Genomic DNA, 9,679 nt, shown 5'->3' with positions numbered 1-9,679 from the left:
AATAACTATAAAAGAATAGGAAATTTGAGGTAGGATTCTAAATTTGCAATCTATATGTTGAAAGCCATTTTAGGCCTTCTCAAATCCTTCTCAAATCCTTCTCAAATCTGACCATTATTGTTTTTAAGTTTCTTTTTGCAGTAACGGTTAATCTGGCGTAAGGATTGGTTGAGGAGAGATAATTGTGAGAAGGGATAAGAGTTTAGTGGAGAGAGGTGGAAAAATATTACTCTGGGTTAGTGGAGAGAGGTGGGAAAAAGTTTTTATATTTGTTTATTTATTTATTTATTACTATGGTTGTTATTTAACTAGTTTTTTTATAATTATTTTTATTTGTATATTTATTTCTTTTATTACTATGGTTGTTATTTAATTTTTTTTTATAATTATTTTTATTTGTTTATTTATGATTTTATTCATTTATTATTAATATTTTTTTGGGCTATTACAAATCTTCAGCCCAACAATTAACACCTCCTTATATAAAATTCAATTAAGAGATAAGGCATTAAATTTATCTCAACACCTCCTTATATAAAATTCAGAGATAGATTTATCTCTTAGGACCTTGTTCTAAATTGAGTCACTTCACAATCACAAGAATTCACAATCACAAGAATTGCCTGAAACTTAGAAACGACAAAGATATGCTCGAATTTCTAAGAGGGAACGTCTCAATTTGAGAGATCAATTTCATTCATCACACATCTGATTTTTACACAATAATTTGTGGGTATTTATAGTCTCCTCATAAAAGAAGTTAGTGGTTGGGATTTAATCCCAATCCCCTCAAATCTTAACAAAAGACGAAGTCAATTTTACCATTTGAACATTACAAACTTTATGAAATTAAAAATAAATAAAGTTTTCTAACAACTCATGTAATGATGCTTGCAACTTCATCCACTACTTCAACGGTGCAAATATTAACAACTCATGAATATCTAAATGGTGCTCCCTCAATCAAATCAACTTGTAAACACATGAAATAATGGTTGAACCGAGTCTATCCAATTTTGTAGATGAAGAATGAATGCTTGTTGAATCTTCTTGGCTTTGAATCGTGTAATAAGTCCAGTTGGAACACCGTGATCCTTATCAACAGTAAGACTTGAAGTACTGACGTACCAAAGGGAATAGAAGGTAGTTGGGCTTTGGTGATACCATTACGCTATTAGCGGCCTTGTAAGTTTTCTTAAATTTCATTGGGTGTCGTGGAGCTTTAGTAAGTTCTTAGGGCATCTACGTTTTAACCTCAAACTCATATTTCTAGGACACTCGAGACTAGTTTCTTGAGCTAATCTAATAATAGGAGCATTGTCTCATAACCACTAATCACCACTCACGATATTATGGTGCTCAGTCTATTGGAAAGTTCTACCCAAATCAATATGAAAACGGCCTAGTTTTATCGCCTCGTAATACCCAAAGATAATAAGGCCTCCAGTAAGGACATAGTTTAAATGAGTTGTATAAATTTTAGAAAGGAAAGTTAATTTCTTGTGGAGAAGGAACCTCAAGGTGCTCCAAGAAGAAAAAATGACCAACAAAAAGGTAAGAATTTTTTTTTTTAAAAAATGATTTTTTCAAGAAAATAATATTAAAATATTTAGAAATTAGCAAAGTATCAAAATATTCCTAAAATTTAAAAGAATAAATAAATTGTCTAACCACCAAATCAGATCCGCCGTGGAAAAATAGTTGGACGGGTGATAAAAAGTTTAACACCTCTAATTCTTATTATTTTTCAATATTCAATATGAAAAAAAAAAAAAAAAAAAAAAAAAAAAACTCATTCTCTCCAACTTTCTCTCTCACTTCACATTTTGGAATGCGTTCTTATGTCGGGGTTTGAATCCAATAGAGACAGGGTGGGCCCCCTAGCTCAAAGGATTAGAGCACGTGGATACGAACCATGGTGTTGGGGATTTGAATCCCTCCTCGCCCACAATCGGCCAAAAAGGGAAGGACTTTTCTCTCTAAGGGTAGGAAAATCATATGATTGAGATACCCTTATGTACGTAATCTACTGTATCTTGAAATCTAGCCATTGGATCTCCCTCAAAATTAGATATGATCTAGAATGTCCACAACTCACCACAACCAACTGTGAAAATTCAAAACTAAACAAAAAAATCCAAAATGATCAACCGCGAAATCATGGTGATTGTGGATGTTTCAAAGGAAGTGGATCCTTCTCTTATCATTTATGAGCCATGTGCGTTCATTTGGAATGAGAAGCAAGCAACACTAATCCTTCAATCTCGAGTTATAAGTTTTTCATTTTTGGGTTTCAAGTTCTTGAGTTCCTTCAAAATTCGAGAGTTATGGTCCACAATTTACTTTCAAACTTGTTTTTGTACCCTCTAAATATGATTGTCCACAGGTCTGATGAAGGAAGCAAGCGCCAAAAAATTCCCAATTCGATCAACCATTGAAGGGGGTCTAAATGAGCTTTGAAAATTCAAGGCTACACATGAATTCGTCGTGTGAGACCTAACTCAATCAATTTCTGCACGTCCAAGGGACATTTCCATAGAAGACCTTGAAGGACAATAACTATAGGAGTGTGTCCCATTATTGAAATTCAATATCAGGTAAGTGTTTTAGGAGTAAAACTCAAACTCTTGTTTATAGCCCATTTTATTCAAATTTGAGGCTTTCGCTAGTCTTAGAAAACTAAATAGAGCATATATGATGAAGGATTTAAGGGTTAATTCATTCGAGATCAAGCTACCTAGGAGGATCAAACTTTGCATTCTGAGTTGAGGTCTACCAAACTTTGCATTCTGAGTTGAGTTGTAGACCGAGGTTGGAATTCAAAATTGGCCGCACCAATACAAAGTTGTCCTTCCAATTTAATTCCTTTTATCTTGAGAGGAGTATAAGGAGAAATTCTCGTTTGAAATTGTGGCCTAAAAATGTCTCAATAGTCGTATCTAATAACGAGTTCCTCTTGGTCATCTCCCGCGAATAATCGAGACTTCGACAAACTTTGGGAATTGATAACTTAGGTTACCGTCCACAAAAAGATGAGATACCAGACACTAACTCTTCCTTGACACCCTATCTTTAAGTTTCATGAAAGAATTGACGGGAAAATGCCCTAAAATGGGCTAGAAAATACCATTTCAGGTGGAGTGACATTGGTGTGCGCGTCTTCTTCCCCTACACGCGGAAGAAGACGATGACGTGGCCAGTTAGCCCAAAAACCAACCCCTTCTACGTTTTTCATCAAATTAAACCTCTTTAGATTGATTCTAAATAATTCTCAAAGAAAATATTTTAGGAAATCAAGTACCAGAAGTTTGAGAAAAGAGGTAAATAGCCATTTTGGACTTTTCTTAAGAAATACCGGTAAGAATCACTTGAATTTCAACGTGAGATTTAAGTTTATGAATTAAGGGAATATAGAAAAACATTGAGAACTATGAACTAAGGGCCCAAACCAAGCATTTTGCTCGAGAATCAAGTAAAGTTAAAATAACCCACCAAATAAATTTTGTTGTCCATGTAATTTTAAATTTGAGCATATATTACTGTCTGCGGTGATGGATAAGATTAAGTAGCTAAAACAAGTATCAGTGTAAAATGACCATAATGCCCTTATATTATAAACCTATGGTTCACGACCTTAGTTGATAAGGCAACCCTAGTCCTCAGCCCAACGATCCAAGATTTTGTTAAAGCAAGAACCATTGAATCAAATCAAAGTAATTAACACCTCCTTATACGAAATTTGGATCAACTAAGAGAGGCTAGGATTAGATTACCTCTTATCGAAGATCTAGAAGCAAGAATTGGAACCTTGTTCTAAATTGAGTCACTCCACAATCGAACTATATCAAGGCTTGATTGAATGGCTCGGATGCAATTCTACCACAAGAATTGCTTGAAAGAAATGACAAAATTGATGCTTGGATTTCTAAGGAAAACATCTTAATTCGAGATCTCAATTTCATTCATTCACCAATTTGATTTTTACCCAACATATTGTGGGTACTTATAGTCTCCCGATAAAAGACGTTTGTGGCTGGGATTTCTTCCCGATCCCCTTTAATCTCCACAAAAGACGAAGTCAAATTGACCATTTGACCCTTACATATTTTAGAAATTAAAAATAATATTTTCCAAATGTGCTAAGTGGCTAAAGTGATAGGTTTGAAATCAATTAAGCTCTCCCCGCGTAGGTTCGAATTATGTTGTTGAAATTTTTGAATCTTCATGACATTTTTTGAATCTTCTTGACAATAGGATCAGAAAAATCACCACCTTCTCCGGTTCGAATTATGTTGTTGACATTTTTTAATACCTTCTTTCCTTCACACGGTTCGAATTATGTTGTTGACATTTTTGAATATTCATGACATTTTTTTTAATCTTCTTGACAATAGGATCAGAAAAATCATCATCTTCTTTCCTTCACCTCATTTTGCAATGTTTTGATCAAATCTACCTGCTTCTTTCCTTCATCTCATTTTGCAATGTTTTGATCAAATCTGTCATCTTCTTTCCTTCACCTCCTTTTGTAATGTTTTGATCAAATCTGTCTGCTTCATCAAGTGTATTAAATCCATAAACTACTTAAAGAATAAATTAACAACATGCATCCAAGAACAAATTTCATAGATATATTAGTCCAATGTTTGTTAGGTACATTCAAATGAGTATACAATCCGTTTGGTTGTGATCTAGATTTAGTTTCTTTGCCTTTAAAACATTTGCTACAAAACTTATGGACATAGTGCTTCATCTTCGACCAAAAGAAGTGTTTATGCAACATCTTATAAACTTTATTAATCCTAAGATGTCTCATTAAGGCACCACCATGTACTTCTCTCAAAAGCAAATCTTTTATAGAGCATTTAGGAATACAAAGCATAAAAAATCTATGAAATAAATAATAATCATCCACAGCTTTGCAAGATAAGATGCATAAATAGTTCTGAAATATTGGTCATCTCTATATAATTTGGTAATATGTTCAAGTTCAAGAATTTTTGCACTAAGAGAAGAATAAATCGTACCTTTTAGATAACACATCAGTTACCATATTATCATTACCTTGCTTATATTTGATGAAATACGAATATGTTTCGATAAATTCCACCCTCCTTGTAGGTCTACGAGCTTTGACCCTTCACATACTTCAAGTTTTCATGATCAGAGTGGATCACAAATTCTCTAGGCCATAAGTAGTGTTGCCACACATGCAATATATGAACTAAAACAAATAATTCTTTATCATTGAACTAAAGCTTCAATGTTTCCTATTTAGTTTTTCACTAAAATATATTAAGTGCTTTCCATCTTGAATTAAAACAACACTTATGCCCAAACCACATACATCACATTCAATTTCAACCGTTTTATCAAAGCTAGCCAAAATAAATAATGGTGCATTGCTTAATTTATTCCTAAGAAAATTGAATTCATTCTCTTGCATTTCAGCCCTTTAAAAACAACATTATTTTTTATTATTCAACAGTGCAGCTCCCTACTCCCTACTCCCTACTCCCTACTCCCTACTCCCTACTCCCTACTCCCTACTCCCTACTCCCTACTCCTGTTGGATCGGTATGGCAACCCTAGAGGGGGGTGAATAGGGTTTTAACGATAAAAGTGTTTAAACGTGATTAATTTTTCTAATGATGAAACTTTTTACAAATAAGTAGAAGATGATAATTACTATAAGAAAGTAATTCAAGTCAAAACAATAATCGAGTAGAACATGCAATAAATCACAATAATAATTTTGAAATTAAATAGGAAAGAGTTAGAGAAAATGACAACGTAGTTTTATAGTGGTTCGGTCAAACTCGACCTACTCCACTCCCCAAGCGCCTCTTGGGAATTTGAATAAAGAACTTTCTCGACTCTTTCAACGGATCTGAGCCAAACCGCTACACCGCTCTTTTTACGAGTTCAAGAGCAAACTCAATCCTTTCCACGGCGCAAGATCAAACCGATACAAGTATTTAAGTTTGATAATAACACACCACAACTCTCTCAAAGAGTAGATTTACAATTTGGGATACTCACAACTATTTCCTCACAATACAATAATAATCGCTCTCAAGAATAAGATGAAAAGAAATAAACTTGTAAGCTTGAAGAGAGCAACAAACAATTGGAGACTTTGAACAAATGACGATTGGAGAATGTATGTAAGTTGTGTATTTTAAAATGTGGGAAAAGATGAGTTTATATAGGGGAGAAAAGTGGCAAAATGTAGAATTGAATATTGACCATTGGATTGTGTTATGAATAATGGGAGGTGGAGATTAAAAGTAAATAAATAAGAAAATTTTCTAAATTCATTTATTTCAAAATTTTAATATAATAGTAATATAATATAATAATAATAAAAAGTTATGTGAGTAACGGTCAAATGAAATTCAAAATTTATTATAAATATAATAATATAATATAGTAATAATAAAAATCGATGTGAGTAACGGTTATATTTAAATTTATATTTTGTAAAAATAACTTTATTTAAAAATATAATAATAAGAAAAAAAAAACTCCACCATTTTTTACTCTCCCAAAATTATAAATGTCATACTTTGATATATTTTGATTTGTCCATCATTTTGATTTTGGTGACACATCATCACGTCGGGTATGTTGTCTCGATTGTAATTTCTTCGTTTTAGCTCTGATTTGAGTAATTGAAAGGTCGTTGAAATCGTTATTCCCGACCTTATACTGTGGACAGTTCAAAATACTGAAAATAGTTAATAATTAAAAAGTAGGTTTGTTATCATCAAAACATCAATTAAAGTGAGATCAAGGGCCAAAAAGCCAACCATCTCCCCCTTTTTTATGATGACAAACCATTTCAAGAAAAATTCATAAAAACCATCCATGTAATAATATCAATACATGCTAATATATTATCATAAATTTTACTCAAGCATATTCTCCCCCTCTATTAATGCCTCAAGAAATTATGAAACATCAAACAAGTAAATGATTCATAAATAATAAAACAACAAACTGAGAGCATATTTTTCTTAATTTTCTCCCCTTTGTAATCATCAAAAAGAACAATTGAAAGAGAATACATTTAAGAATGACATAATGGCTCCCCATAAAAACATGCATTAAAAAATTATAAAATTTAAGATATATCACAATAAAAACATGCATTAAAAAATTATAAAATTTAAGATATATCACAACGAATAATACCAAGCTCAAGCCTATTTTTGCAAAAAATTTCTTCATTCAATGGCTTGGTGAAAATATCGGCTAGTTGATTATTAGAGTTTACAAAATAAAAAATAATATGTCCATTTTGCACATACTCTCTAATAAAATGATGTCTAATGTCAATATGTTTAGTTCTAGAATGATGAATAGGATTTTTAGTTAAATTAATAGCATTTGTATTATCACAAAATATAGGCACACTATGAAACTTTAATCCAAAATCACAAAAAGTTTCTTTCATCCAAAGAATTTGAGCACAACAACTAGCAACCGCAATATATTCCGCTTCGGTAGTAGATAAGGCAACCGAATTTTGCTTTTTACTAAACCAAGAAACTAAGGAACTACCAAGAAATACTAGTACTTTTACGATCAAGTAAGCTTCCGGCAAAATCCGCATCAGAATATCCTACCAATTTAAATTCAACATTTCTAGGATACCACACTCCTAAATCAATAGTTCCAAGCAAATATTTAAATATACTCTTAATCGCATGTAAATGAGATTCCTTAGGACAAGATTGAAATCTAGCACAAAGACACACACTAAACATAATATCGGGTCTACTAGCGGTCAAGTAAAGTAAAGATCCAATCATACCTCGATAAGCTTTAATATCCACACTTTTACCTTTTTCATCCTTGTCAAGCTTAGTGGATGTGCTCATGGGAGTTCTTGCAATCTTACCTCCATTGAACTTGAATCTTTTGAGCAAATCTTTAGTGCATTTCTCTTGATTGATGAAGATACCCTCCTTGAGTTGTTTGATTTGAAGTCCAAGAAAGAAACTAAGTTCTCCCATCATACTCATCTCAAATTCACTATGCATACATTTAGAAAATTCTTCACATAAAGAAGGATTAGTACAACCAAATATGATATCATCCACATATATTTGCACTAATAGCATATCGTTTTCTTTAATCTTAATAAAGAGTGTAGTGTCGAGTTTGCCCATTTTAAAATCATTCCCAATCAGAAAATTACTAAGTCTATCATACCAAGCTCTTGGAGCTTGTTTTAAGCCATTAAGAGCCTTTTTCAACTTATAGACATGATGAGGAAATTCTACGTTTTCAAATCCGGGAGGTTGTTCTACATAAACTTCCTCCATAATATAACCATTCAAAAATGCACTTTTCACATCCATTTGATATAATACAAAATTTTTGTAAGAAGCAAAAGCAAGTAACATTCTAATAGCTTCTAATCTAGCAACGGGTGCAAAAGTTTCTTCATAATCTATGTCTTCCTCTTGACAATAACCTTGAGCTACAAGCCTAACTTTATTTCTACTGATATTCCCATTTTCATCCATTTGATTTCTAAAAACCCATTTGGTTCCAATAATAGAAGTATTAGATGGCCTAGGGATTAATTCCCAAACTTTGTTCCTTTCAAATTGATTTAGCTCTTCTTGGCTAAAATCCAAAACTCATCATTTTCGGCATCCTTAAGACTTTTTGGTTCAATTTGAGAAACAAAAGCAAGATTATTAAATAAATTAATAGAAGAGCGAGTTTTCACACCTTGTTCGAGATCACCAAGAATCAAGTTCTTGGGATGAGACAAGGCATACCTCCATTCTTTTGGCATTGATAAAGAACCTTCTTCCTTTAAGCTCACCTCTTCTTTACTCGTAACCATTTCTTTGTCGTTGTCACTAACGAGTAAATCTCCAAAATTTCTTTCTAAATCATCACTACAAATAGACTCATTAGAAATATTATTGCAAGATTCATGATTCATCAAATACCACAGGCATAGATTCTTCAATAACTAGAGTTCTCTTATTGAAAATTCTAGAAGCTCTAGTAGATGAATAGCCAAGAAAAATACCAATATCCGTTTTTGAATCAAACTTTCCAAGATAAAACATTTACCACCAAAAACTTTGAAATACCCAACATTTGGAATTTTGTTATGCCAAAGTTTATAAGGAGTTTTATTTAATGAAGGTCTAATTAAAACTCTATTTAAAATATAACAAGCGGTATTAACGGCTTCCGGCCAAAAATATTTAGGTAAATCATACTCATTTAACATTGATCTAGCAAATTCTTGTAAAGTACGATTTTTCCTTTCAACCACACCGTTTTGTTGAGGAGTCCTCGGAGAGGAGAAGTCATGAGAAAAAACATTATCTTCACAAAATTTTTCAAAGGCAACACTATCAAATTCTCCTCTATGGTCACTCATAATTTTAGTAATTAAAAACCCTTTTTCATTTTGAACTCTTCTTACAAAACTAGCAAATCTTTTCAAAACATCTTTCTATGTTTTATCATCAAAATCCAAGTAAATCTTGAAAAATCATCCACTATCACAAAAGCATAATAATTTCCTCCCTAACTAACTATTTTAAAAGGGCCAAATAAGTCCATATGGAGTAGTTGAAGAGGTCTAATAGTAGAAATCATATTTTTAGATTTGAAAGAAGACTTAATTTGCTCACCCATT

This window comes from Cucurbita pepo, chromosome 4 (genome assembly GCF_057944985.1).
Source record: "Cucurbita pepo subsp. pepo isolate OVF chromosome 4, ASM5794498v1, whole genome shotgun sequence".
NCBI lineage: Eukaryota > Viridiplantae > Streptophyta > Magnoliopsida > Cucurbitales > Cucurbitaceae > Cucurbita > Cucurbita pepo.
The sequence above is the reverse complement of the archived record's forward strand: the minus strand, read 5'-3'. Positions refer to the sequence as shown.